Raw genomic sequence first — 12,109 nt, forward strand, 5'->3', positions numbered from 1 at the left:
GGTGGGTTAAACAACAGTGAATGCTTGCTTGACACTGGACACAGATAACATCAGCGAGCATGCTGTTGTTGTTTGGAGTGCTCTTGGCCAGGTGGCTGTGGATCCAGATAATTTTATGGTGATTTCAATGATAATGGAATTCGTCTTTGAAGAAGCAGTTTGGAGGTTCTGGCTCACCCACTGGGGATCTGACTTTGGGGTTCGTTTTGGTGCCTCCTCACAAATTGTGGTGCTAGTTAGAAGCTTTGGAGAGCAGAGGGAGGAAACCTTATATACCACCACTGGTTTCGTATATATACAGTGAACAAAAATATAAATGCAACACTTATCAATTTTGAAGATTTTATTGCGTTCAAAGGTAATAAACGTAAATCAGTCAACTGAAATAGATTCATTAAGCACTTATCTGTTGATTTCATGTGATTGGGGATACAGATATGCATTTGTTAGTCACAGATTCCCCAGAAACCAGATATCATGAAATGAACAGAATACCAATCAGTATCTTGTGTGACCACCATTTGTCTCATGCAACGCAACACATCTCCTTCGCATTGAATTGATCAAATTGTTGATTGTAGCCTGTGGAATATTGTCCCACTCTTCTTCAATAGCTGCACAAAGTTGTTGGATATTGGTGGGAACTGGAACACGCTGTCGTATGTGCCGGTCCAGGGCATCCCAAACATGCTCAATGGATGACATGTCTGGTGAGTATGCAGGCCATGGAAGAACTGGGACATTTTCAGCTGTGAGGAATTGTGTACAGATCCTTGCAACATGGGGCCGTGCATTGTCATGCTGAAACATGAGGTGATGGCAGTGGATGAATGGCACAGCAATGGCCCTCAGGATTTCATCACGATATCTGTTCATTCAAATTACCATGGATAAAATGCACTTGAGTTCATTGCCCATAGGATATGCCTGCCCATACAACACCCCACCACCACCATGTTCACAACGTTGACATAAGCAAACTGGTCACCCACCCGACGCCATAAACCCAGCCTGCCATCTGCCCTGTACAGCTGAAACTGTGATTCATCAGTGAAGAGGACCATTCTCCAGCATGCCTGTGGCTATCGGCTTTCGACACAAGTAATATCGGAAAAATCCTAAAATTTCTTCTTACGGTGAAGAGTGCCTGACTGGCAACCGTAGAAATGTGTTAACACTGCGGCAAAATTAGGCTATATCTAGAAATACCATCTATGGGGAAAAAACGCTATGGTTGAGGGTCAGGCACTCTTCACGATAAGAAGAAATTTCAGGATTTTTTCAATATTGCTTGTGTCGAACGTGCTGCGATGGAAACAACGATAGATTTATTGAGGGGCCACATCTGTCCACTATGTAAACAAGGCAGGCAGTTTTCACGGTCTGAAAAAATTTTATGACAACGTGGTCATTTAACTAACTTAGCTAGCTAGCCAAACAGTCAGTAACACAGATACTTCCTTTGTGACATTTAGGGATAATGTCAAGGAGGAAAGCTATTGTAAAGGCCAAAAAACCTTAGACAGTTTTTAAAAATGTTTAAATGTGCCCAGCATTCCAAGGCTTGTTGTAAGATTCAGTAGCCAATCAGGACTTGAATACAAGTTTTTTGTAGAGTGCAAAAACTTTGATATTATTTATTTTAATTTAATTAATTTTTTTTGTTGTTGTTGAAATGTGCCCAGCATTCCAAGGCTGTAAGAATCAGTAGCCAATCAGGACTTTTTTCAAGTTTTTTGCAAAAAATTTAAATTAATAAATTTAATTTAATTTAACAAGGCTCCACAGTGTGACTATTTTGGTCGCACATGCGACCAAAAATCTGTCAAGTGCAACTAAACATTTTCATTGGTCGCACTGGTGCGCCTGACATTTAGCAGGTTTGTCTCTGTGTGTTACGACGTAGTATTATTCTCGTAATATTACCACTTTTTTCTTGTAATATTATGACTTTATTCTCATTAAATTGCAACTTTATTCTCGTAATATTACAACCTTATTCTCGAAATCTCAGAATTTTTTTCCCCTCAATGTGGCCCTAATACTCCGTCCTAATACAGTGTGTTTACGTGTGTAGCGTTATTTATTTTTCCCACCAGCATTCTGCGAAGACCCGCCCCTACTCTGACTCTGATTGACTCTGACCCTGATATTCTTCTTCGCTGAATGTAGGTGGGGAAAAAAATAAGGCATGTATGTGTGAAACCGCGCCCTGTACTCCTTCAGGAGCAGCACACATATTTGTTTGAGTTATTAAGTCAAGCACTTTAAACATCAGCACTTTTTAAGTTTATTTTTTAAACAATTGAGGTTATTGCGATTTCTTGTTTGTGCTGCGATTTAAAAAAAAGAAAAAACACCTGCACCGTTATTCCTGTTTACAATCATTTACATAATGTATTAAGAAATTACCAATGTGTATGGGAACTGACAAAAAAGGTAACGCTTAAAATGTATTATTGTGGCGCCAAAAGGCGCGGTGAAAAATTTTGGGTGAACCTAAATTATGTTCTGGTGCACCTAAATGGAAAAAGTTAGGTGCACCAGTGCAACCAATGTAAAAAGTTAGTCTGGAGCCCTGTTTAATTTCTTTTGTTGTTGTTAAAATCACAGCATTCCAAGACTGTACATTGTTGTCAGATTCTTTGTAATACTCTACTATGCTGTAAATAGTGGTTGATTTTTTTAAATGTGTGTTGAATAAATGACTTATTTATAACAACATTCACATTACATATATACCATTTATAACAACATTCACATTACATATGTGAATGTTATTCATATTTTCAAATCTCCAGTCAGCTTTTAGCACTGACTTAATGTAGGGCCCTATGGAATCTGTGTTATAGCTTTTTAAAATTCTCAATTCCATGATTCCGTCCGTGATTCTGTCATAACAGAAACTATAGGGCCCTACCTTAATGCTGCCATCAGTCTGTCACTGGCCCGCGCCGGGCCCCCATTAAAAAAGACACTTGGCCGCCGGCCCGCGCCGGGACGCCGGCCCCCGTCAAAGGATACTTGCCACCAGGCCTAACAACTTTTCTGGGGTAAACCCTGGATCCTTGATGAAAACATGCGCCAGAGCACTCAGGACCTCAGACTGTTCTGAAGGTTCACCTTCCACCAGGACAACGACCCTAAGCACACAGCCAAGACAACGCAGGATTGGCTTCAGGACAAGTCTGTGAATATCCTTGAGTGGCCCAGCCATAGCCTGGACTTGAACCTGATCAAACTTCTCTGGAGAGACCTGAAAATAGCTGTGCAGCAATGCTCCCCATCAAACCTGACAGAGCTTGAGAGGATCTGCAGAGAGGAATGGGAGAAATACCCCAAATACAGGTGTGCCAAGCTTGTAGAATCATACCCAAGAAGACTCAAGGTGTAATTACTGCCAAAGGTGCCTCGACAAAGTACTGAGTAAAGGGTCTGAATACTTATGTAAATGTGATATTTCAGTTTTTAATTTTAATAAATTTGCTAACCTATTTTTGCTTTGTCATTATGGGGTATTATGTGTAGATTGATGAGAATAAAAATTAATTTAATCCATTTTATAATATAAGCTGTAATGTAACAAAAAGTGGAAAAAGTGAAGGGGTCTGAATACTTTCCCAAGGCACTGTTTGAAGAACAATGGAAGAGTTTGTGCCTTCAAGCGATAAATAGAACAATGGAACATTTACCTGGTGGGAGTCTTAAAAGCTAGAAGAGCTACAGTGTTCATCAAATGTATTGCTGTACCTAATTCTTGCTGTAATTTTAATGTCATATTGAAGTAGGTCATAGTCTATGGTTTAAATCTGTGGAAGAAATATTTTTATAGAATTATTGCACTATTTTTTCAAATAAAATTTTTTGTAAACACAATATTTATTTAATATTATAATTCATATAATTACAAATCTGAGATATTATATTTATCTATGCACGGTGGTGCAGTGGGTAGCACTGGATGGAAAATAGGACCCACACTTTATTGCAGCGTATTGTCTGCAGCTAAACAAAGTGAGTAGTCTCTTGCCATGGCAGGTTCTCAGTGGAGCAACGTTCATTTCTGCAACCTGCCATCTGTCTGCCTTGCCCCAGAGAGGTGCTACTTTGGGCTCATGTCAGGGAAAGTTCCTGTCAGTGTAATTTCAACTTTAAGATTGGCAGTCCTTGTACATAAATGGGCAGTCGGGGAGGTTGTATGGCACTATTCTGCTCTCAGTGGCTTCCTGCTTAAAGGTTCTGAGAGCTGGCACAGAACACACACTGCGGCTAAGCCCTGCTTAAGAGTTAAGAATCAAAGGCATTCCAGGGTTCTTAACTCCCCTTCGTGGCCTGAAATGTCCCAATACTAATGTTGTGCATGGGGCTGTTTTAACACCAAAGGCTGCTATCTTATTCTGCATTCACAACAGATACAGATTCACAGCAAGAAATCAGCACCCCCCCCCCCTCCCCTCATCCTTATCACTGGTATTGGGCAGACAGGTCAGTGGTCAGAGCAAGGGGAGAAAGGAACGTTGGCAAGAATGTTGGCCATCTGGGGAATTCAGGCAAGTTTTTATAGGGTTTTTCTGTCACAGTTGGACATTCTGCTCTTGCACATATTAAATAAGTCAGCCAAAACCCTGTAAACAAAATCCCCAGACCATTTCACCAAGAGACATCCTTGGTTTACCTCTCAGATAGCACAGTAAGCTTTAAATTTATTTTAAGTTTTGACCGAAAATGTGGTCCATATTTGAATATGAAGCTAAATAGCATTGATTAGTCACTCAATAATATGTCAGAGCTCATACCTGGACCTACGACTATTGATTTTGGAGAGTGGAGACAAGCTGATTCTTATCACTCTTCAACTTGCAAGTTTGGCTTGAGTCAGAAAAAAAACCGTTAATGTGCAGATTAACAGGCTTGCAGGCGCCCGATCGACAAACAGTGGTCACTGGTAAAGGATGAGACATAGATCCCGGCTGACTGAACCATCCCTAACCCTGAGAGAGACTACTGCCAATTATTCAATGCCCTGCAGGCATCTTATCCACTCTATCTTGGTCATGGAACTTGTCCATATATATAGGGATGGCAATCCCAATGGCATTGAAGTTATGCCTTTCTGAGGCAGCATGCCTCATACCTGTACAGCATTGAGAGTTTGCCACTTTTCAGGGTTCCCTACAGAAATAACCTCAATGACCACACACTCTCAGTGCTTAGAAACATTAATTTCTGTACCTTCTGACCCCATTTCAACGGACAGAATTCATGAATAACTACACACGTCCACACAATAAAGCCCCAAACTTTTTGCATTTTTCTTCTTCTTCTTCCTGCCTGATCATCACAAATGCTCCAACCTACAAAGAATATATCTCCCCATTGGACATTTAGGTACATCTGCCAATAAAAACAATAGATACGCATGCAAAATGGACATACATAGAAGTGCACTTTGCAGTTTCTGTGTCTTCTTCACTGGTAGCTCACCAGGTAGTGGGTCTACTTACGTCTCGTTTGGACGAGTGACAGGCTTAGGTTCAAATCCCCCCTCGGACTCAAGCAAACCTCTCACCCATTACACTGTCTTACTGGGTCACTAAAAATAAAATATTTACACTATTCATATGCCGGTTTGATTTAATGAGTTATAGATAGTGCTTTGTTTATGCGAGTAACTTGGCATTTTTGTACGTTGAAAACATGTTTTTCATCAGATACATATATATCATATATATACATATATATATGTACAACCAGCACCATGCAAGAGCCTTATAAGGGGATGGAATCACTGTACTTGGATGCAGTGCCTTTAGGCAGATCTCATGTGAGGGCAGTAAAAGTAAGGTGCACTTAGGTTAAGTTAAAAAATTCATAGAGCTATTACAACTCTCTCACCTTCACTCTCCCCTTCTCTTTTTCTGTTTCGTTCTCTGCCTCTTGCTATTTCTCTTGTCTTTCTCTGTCTCATTCTCAATTTTTCTCTGTCTCACACACAATATTCCAACCAAAACAAACCGCACTACCACCTTCAACTACAGAAATGTACAGGAGAAACGCCTCTGGTATTAACATGATCCGGTCAATCTTTTTTGTGGGCAGAAAGAATGAAAGGCCAAATGTGAGGAAAGAATATTCAGAATATTCCAGGTTTCTGCTCTCACAGCTGTGCCTGATATGTCACACAGGACTCGCAGCTTAGCTTTTGAGACTGGGAAGGCCACAGACTGGGGGCATTTGATCAAAGGTCCTTCCCAAATGGGTCTTCAGAGCGAAATACCTGTAAATGACCTACTCTTACCGGGAGCCTGAGATTTCAGTCTTCAAGGAACGTCTGGCCAGAAATACTTAAAATCTTCTCTCGTGAGGATATGCACAGTGCAGTTCCAGCAAATTCCTGATCATGAATTTTTCACACCAACCATCACAAGGGCTCATTTGTCAACAAGTGATCTACAGGAATTCTGTGCTGTTCTTTGCATGTTCCTAAAGATACAAGTGCATTCTGTGTGTTTATGCTCCTGAGGACATAACAAAAGCCAGTCACCACACAGTCAAAATTCACAGAGGATAATAAACAAAACATAGATGGGAATACAATACAGGGGGTTACAAGACAGAAAATCTGACATGAACAAATATAGTTCACAGACAACAGTTACAGCTCATATGTTGGGACACACAAGCATGCTGCAAGTTTAGGTTCTTGAGTCACAAGTGCATGGTGGGTGTATATATGCCTAAAGACAACAAAGCAATCTCTAGAATTGTACTCTGCTTGAACCATAAGCACATATCATGATTGTGAGGCATATTGGGTTTTTCATTGGCAGAACATCTTGGTTACATCTTTCCCAGGTGATAAATTACATGTTCTGTTTGTTTGAGATGATTAATACATCTGCTGAAAGTGTAGGAGGAAAACAACAAGCTGAATACAGGGCTCTCGGGGCTTAAACCAAGGGATGTCTCCTTCCTTTCTGTTCGGCATTTCATTGCCTTTATTTTTCAGTGAGCTCCATAATGTTTGGGACTAAGACTTTTTTTTTTTTTGATTTGGCTCTGTACGCCACAATTTTTGATTTGGAATCAAATAATTCACATATAATTAAAGTGCTCTCATCTTACACTAAATAGTATTTTCATACAGTTGAGGCCAAAGGTTTACATACGCCTAGGCTGAAGATATTCAAACTCAGTTTTTCACAACTCCGCACATTTCATGTTACCATACATTTCTTTTGGCTAGTCAATTAGGGCATTTATTTTGTTCACATCAGAGGTAATATTAAAACAATCAATTAGAGGCAGATTTATTTCAGCTTCAATTCACTATATCAGAATTCCTGTGGGTCAAAAGTTTACATACACCAAGTTGACTGTCTCTTTAAACAGTCTGGAAGATTCCAAAAATTGATGTAATGACTTTTTATAAGCTTCTGATTGGCCAGTTGTCATAATTAGGAGTTAATTGGGAGTTAATTAGCACCTGTGGCTGTATTTAAGGGCCTTCCTAAAGGAAGCCACTGCCTTTTTGCCCTTGATACCATGGGAAAATCCAAGCAACTCAGCCAAGACCTTGGAAAAAAAATTGTGGATCTCCACTAGTCTGGTTCCTCCTTAGGAGTAATTTCCAAACAACTGAAGGTACCATGTGCATCTATACAAACAATTGTATGCAAATAAAAATATCTGGGGATCACACAGACACTGCATCGTTCATGAAGGAGGCACAAATTAACTCCCAGGGCTGAATGAACTTTGGTCCGAAAAGTTCAACTGAACCCCAAGACAACAACAAAAAAACTGGTGATTTACATCCACCATTAACAGAATCCTACATCGCCATGGCCTGAAAGGCTGTCGCACAAAGAAGAAGCCCCTACTCCAAGACCGGCATAAAAAGCCAGAATGAAGTTTGCAGGTGATCACCAGGACAAAAACCTAGCCTTTTGCAAGAGTGTGGTCAGATGAAACAAAAATTGAACTCTTTGGCCATAATGATCAGCGCTATGTATGGAGGGAAAAGGGTGAGGCTTTTTATCTGAAGAACACCATCCCAACTGTGAAACATGGGGGTGGCAGCATCATGTGTGGGGGTGTTTTGCTGGAAAAGGGACTGGTGCACTTCAGAAAATAAATGGCATCATGAGGAAGGAGGATTATCTAGAAATACTGAAGCAACACCTCAAGACATCAGCTGTAAAGTTAAAACTTGGTTGTAACTGGGTCTTCCAGCAGGACAGTGATCCTAAGCATACCTCCAAAGTTGTAACAAAATGGCTTAAAGACAACAAAGTGAAAGTATTAGAGTGGCCATCTCAAAGCCCTGCCCTGAATCCCATAGAAAATGTGTGGACTGAACTGAAAAAATGTGTCCGAGCAAGGACACCCACAAACCTGACTGAGTTACACCAGTTCTGTCTGGTGTAGGGCTACCCCAAGCATTTGATTCAAGTTAAGCAATTAAAAGGCAATGCCACCAAATAGTAACAAAGTGTATGTAAACTTTTGACCCACTGAAAATCTGATATAGTACATAAAATCATCTGTCTTAGCTATTATTTTGAAATGACCTCTTATGGAAATAAAATGGATACCCTAATTAATTTAACACAGGAAATGTATGGTAACATGAAATGTGTGGAGTTGTGAAAAATTGAGTTTGAATGCCTTCAGCCTAGGTGTATGTAAACCTTTGGCCTCAACTGTACCCTTTGGTTTCACCTTGTACAAACCCAATTCCAAAAAAGTTGGGACGGTAAATGAAATTCAAATAAAGACAGAAAGCAGTAGTTTGTAAATTTACTTTGACTTGTATTCAAACAAAAACAGTATAAAGACAAGGTATCTAATGTGTTATCTAATCAACTTAATTGTTTTTTGAAGATATACGTTTATTATGTTGTGTCCTTCGCGAACGATTTGTTCAAACGAACAAATCTTTTGGGTGAACGAACTGAACCTGAAACGATTCGTTCAGTTCAGTTGAGCTCTCAGTCAGTTGCGAGCGAATGTGAACTGGTCGTTCACTGACTGACTATCAGTTCAGTGATTCGTTCACTGAACGTACTAGGGATGTGACGGTACACTGAACTGACGTACGCCCGAATCATTCGCGAACGACACAACACTATCTTGAAGTAGGAAGTAGTACCAAATATTTTATTTAATAATTAGATGTCGCGAAAATATACGTGCTGTACATAATAGGGTAGGACTTTGTTATAGCAGCTTTCAGTTTGCAAATGGTATCTTTATCCAACTAAATTCCCAGCTCACTGGCTTATCTTTCACGAATGACCACTCTCAGTCAGTTCACTAGTTAGCGAGCTGAACTGCGATTCGGTGCAGAGGCGTCACTAGGGGGCCGTGAACTGGTTGTTCACTGACTGACTATCGTTCGCAGACTCAATGAACGAATCAGTTCAGTGGTTCACTGAACGTACTAGGCATGTGACGGTACACTGAACTGACATACGCCCGAATCGTTTGCGGACAACACAACACTAACGTACGGTTCATATACACGGCTTCGTTCCTCTTGCTGTAGCGAATATAAGGAGGGAGGAGTCTCTGGGGAGGAAAGTGGGTATCATTTCTGAGCTCCGACTTTTCCGACTTCCGGATTGGTGACGTTACATTAAGATAAATGGCGGCATTCGTAGTTCGTGGTAAGAAATAAAAATGGTGTAATTAGGCTTTTCATGCATTTTCATTTGGGTGTGTGATTATGTGATATTCATTAGTATCGTTTATGTTTCCCATTCATTATAGCAATATGTGAAATTTAAAAGTTACGATATCCATCAGCAACTTTTTTCGCTAGCCAGCTGAGCTAGAAAATGTTATTTTGCACAGTGATACCATATTTACATTTCAGTACTACTGCAGCCTAACTAGTTTCGCGGTTTCACTCTATTTACTCATTTAATATACTCCTTAACAATAAAATAAAGCAGTGTTTTCTGTGGGAATCCATGTTCTCCTGAGTAAAACAGCATGAATGCAGTTTTTCATTGTCTGGGCATATTGTTCAGAAGAAGGGAGCTGCCCTGTCGTCCGACAATGTAAACAGGCTTGTCTGTTTAAGCAACTGGCTCGGAGCAAAGAAATGGAAGTATAGCCTAACTGCCTAGTTTGAGTCCTAGTTCTGTATTATACTCCCTTTCCACTGTTTCCTGCTCACTTTATTTATTGTTTGTTTTATTTTGTATCATCCTGTTTTGATCCCACATAGTAGAAGGGGATGTTTTTGTGAGCCTTTATTTTCGCCATGTGAGGTTGGACACAATTACGTTGTGTGATTTGCTTTAGAAGTGCGAGGGATCCAGGGAATGGAAATGGAAATGAATTTGAGTAATGGAAATTTAGCTGACCAATGTACCTGTTGTACAATGTGTCTGTTGTTGTGATGCATTGAGGTCCATCGTTTTGTGTTAATGCTTAAAAAAAACTGGATGTTTTACTGAACCTTTATAAGCGGACACAGTACATTGTGTGAGTACTCATATTACTAAGTAATGTTAAATTTAGCAAGTCAATATGCCCATCTGTTGTTGCCTGTTGGGCTTGAGTTTGCCATGTTATGATTTGAGCATATTTTGCTATGCTAAATGCAGTACTTTTGAGGGTTTCTGGACAATATTTGTCATTGTTTTGGGTTGTTAATTGATTTCCAATGATAAATAAACATACATTTGCATAAAGCAAGCATATTTGTCCATTCCCATGTTGATAAGAATATTAAACACTTGAAACATATCCCTCTAAGTTACATTTTGAACAGATAAAAAATGTGCAATTAATTTGCAATTAATCGCGATTAACAATTTTAATCGATTGACAGCCCTAATTAAAATAAAATAATGTGCTAATATATGAACCGCGGTTCATCTGTTTTCATTTTCGGTACTAACCGTCAGCTGTTTTTGGTAAACTGGATTTTTTCACACCCCTAATCTTTATCCAAGAAGGGAGATGCGTTCATCAGCTGATCTCCGTGATTGAAATGTCGGGAGAAATCGTTGTTGCTGGCGATGTAGACTTGAAAAGTAACAATCAAAACATTTAGCTAGCTTACCATAATTTATAGGCTGGCTATCCACTTCGGTAGCGACCATAATTTACCCAATTTGTAGCTTAGTAAGCCTACCATAATGTATGTATAACTTGTCTTGAAATTTATATTTAAAAATAGCCTAACTTTACGATTATTTCGGACTAACGGTATATCTAGCTTGCTATCCTAACGTTACATGCTGCATGATTGTTGCCACACCACTGAGGGCAGCGATGCTGATGCCAGCCAAACTGCTGCATTGCTGCTAGGAGGGGGGTCGTTGTCTGGGCTGCCGACTGTTTTTTTATAAAAAAGGAATCTAATTTAAGGAGCTTTGCTACCTTCTCCTCCTGTTCTTTTCTCTCTTGTCTTTTCTTACTGCCGCTTTTATGTTTGACAGGCATGATGACTGCTCACTCGGCTTGCAGATGTGCTCAGCTTGTCAGTCTAGACCAGTGGTTCTTAACCTTGTTGGAGGCACCGAACCCCACCAGTTTCATATGCTCATTCACCGAACCCTTCTTTAACTAACTGCAGACTAGACTGAGGGGTGGACCTCTGCGGCGGAGGCTCCACCGAACCCCTGAGACCGACTCACCGAACCCCTAGGGTTCGACCGAACCCAGGTTAAGAACCACTGGTCTAGACTCTAGACGTTCAGATTTTGCGCCTAAACTAGCTATATTGTATCGTCTCATCACATGATCAAATAGAGACTTGACATTAGACAACAACATACATATTACCCAGCAATCATCATTGCATATCTGTATATAACAAAAATACCAATTAAAATAAGAAATTATTCATTTAATTGAATAGATTTTTTAATAGTTTATTTATAGTTTTTATAGTTTATGTAGAATAAGCATATCATTTTGTTATAGATTGTACAGACTATTTTACGAAAAAAAATTAAAACCATGACGGAGATGGTTTTTCCTTTTCAAGGGCATATATAGCAAATGGCACCGTTTTTAATTTAACGCGAGTTCTTCTTTGAACACAGGCATACTTCCGAGGTGGCAATCTGAATCACTCGCAAGGGCC

General features: G+C 39.8%; 1 protein-coding gene across 3 annotated transcripts in view; it reads left to right on the forward strand.

The window, feature by feature from the left end:
- The window catches only part of fgfrl1a (fibroblast growth factor receptor like 1a), a 279,720-nt gene that overhangs the window by 114,470 nt on the left and 153,141 nt on the right, over window positions 1-12,109 (forward strand). The window lies entirely within an intron of this gene.

The sequence above is a fragment of the Anguilla anguilla genome, chromosome 7 (assembly GCF_013347855.1).
Source record: "Anguilla anguilla isolate fAngAng1 chromosome 7, fAngAng1.pri, whole genome shotgun sequence".
In the NCBI taxonomy this organism is placed as follows: domain Eukaryota; kingdom Metazoa; phylum Chordata; class Actinopteri; order Anguilliformes; family Anguillidae; genus Anguilla; species Anguilla anguilla.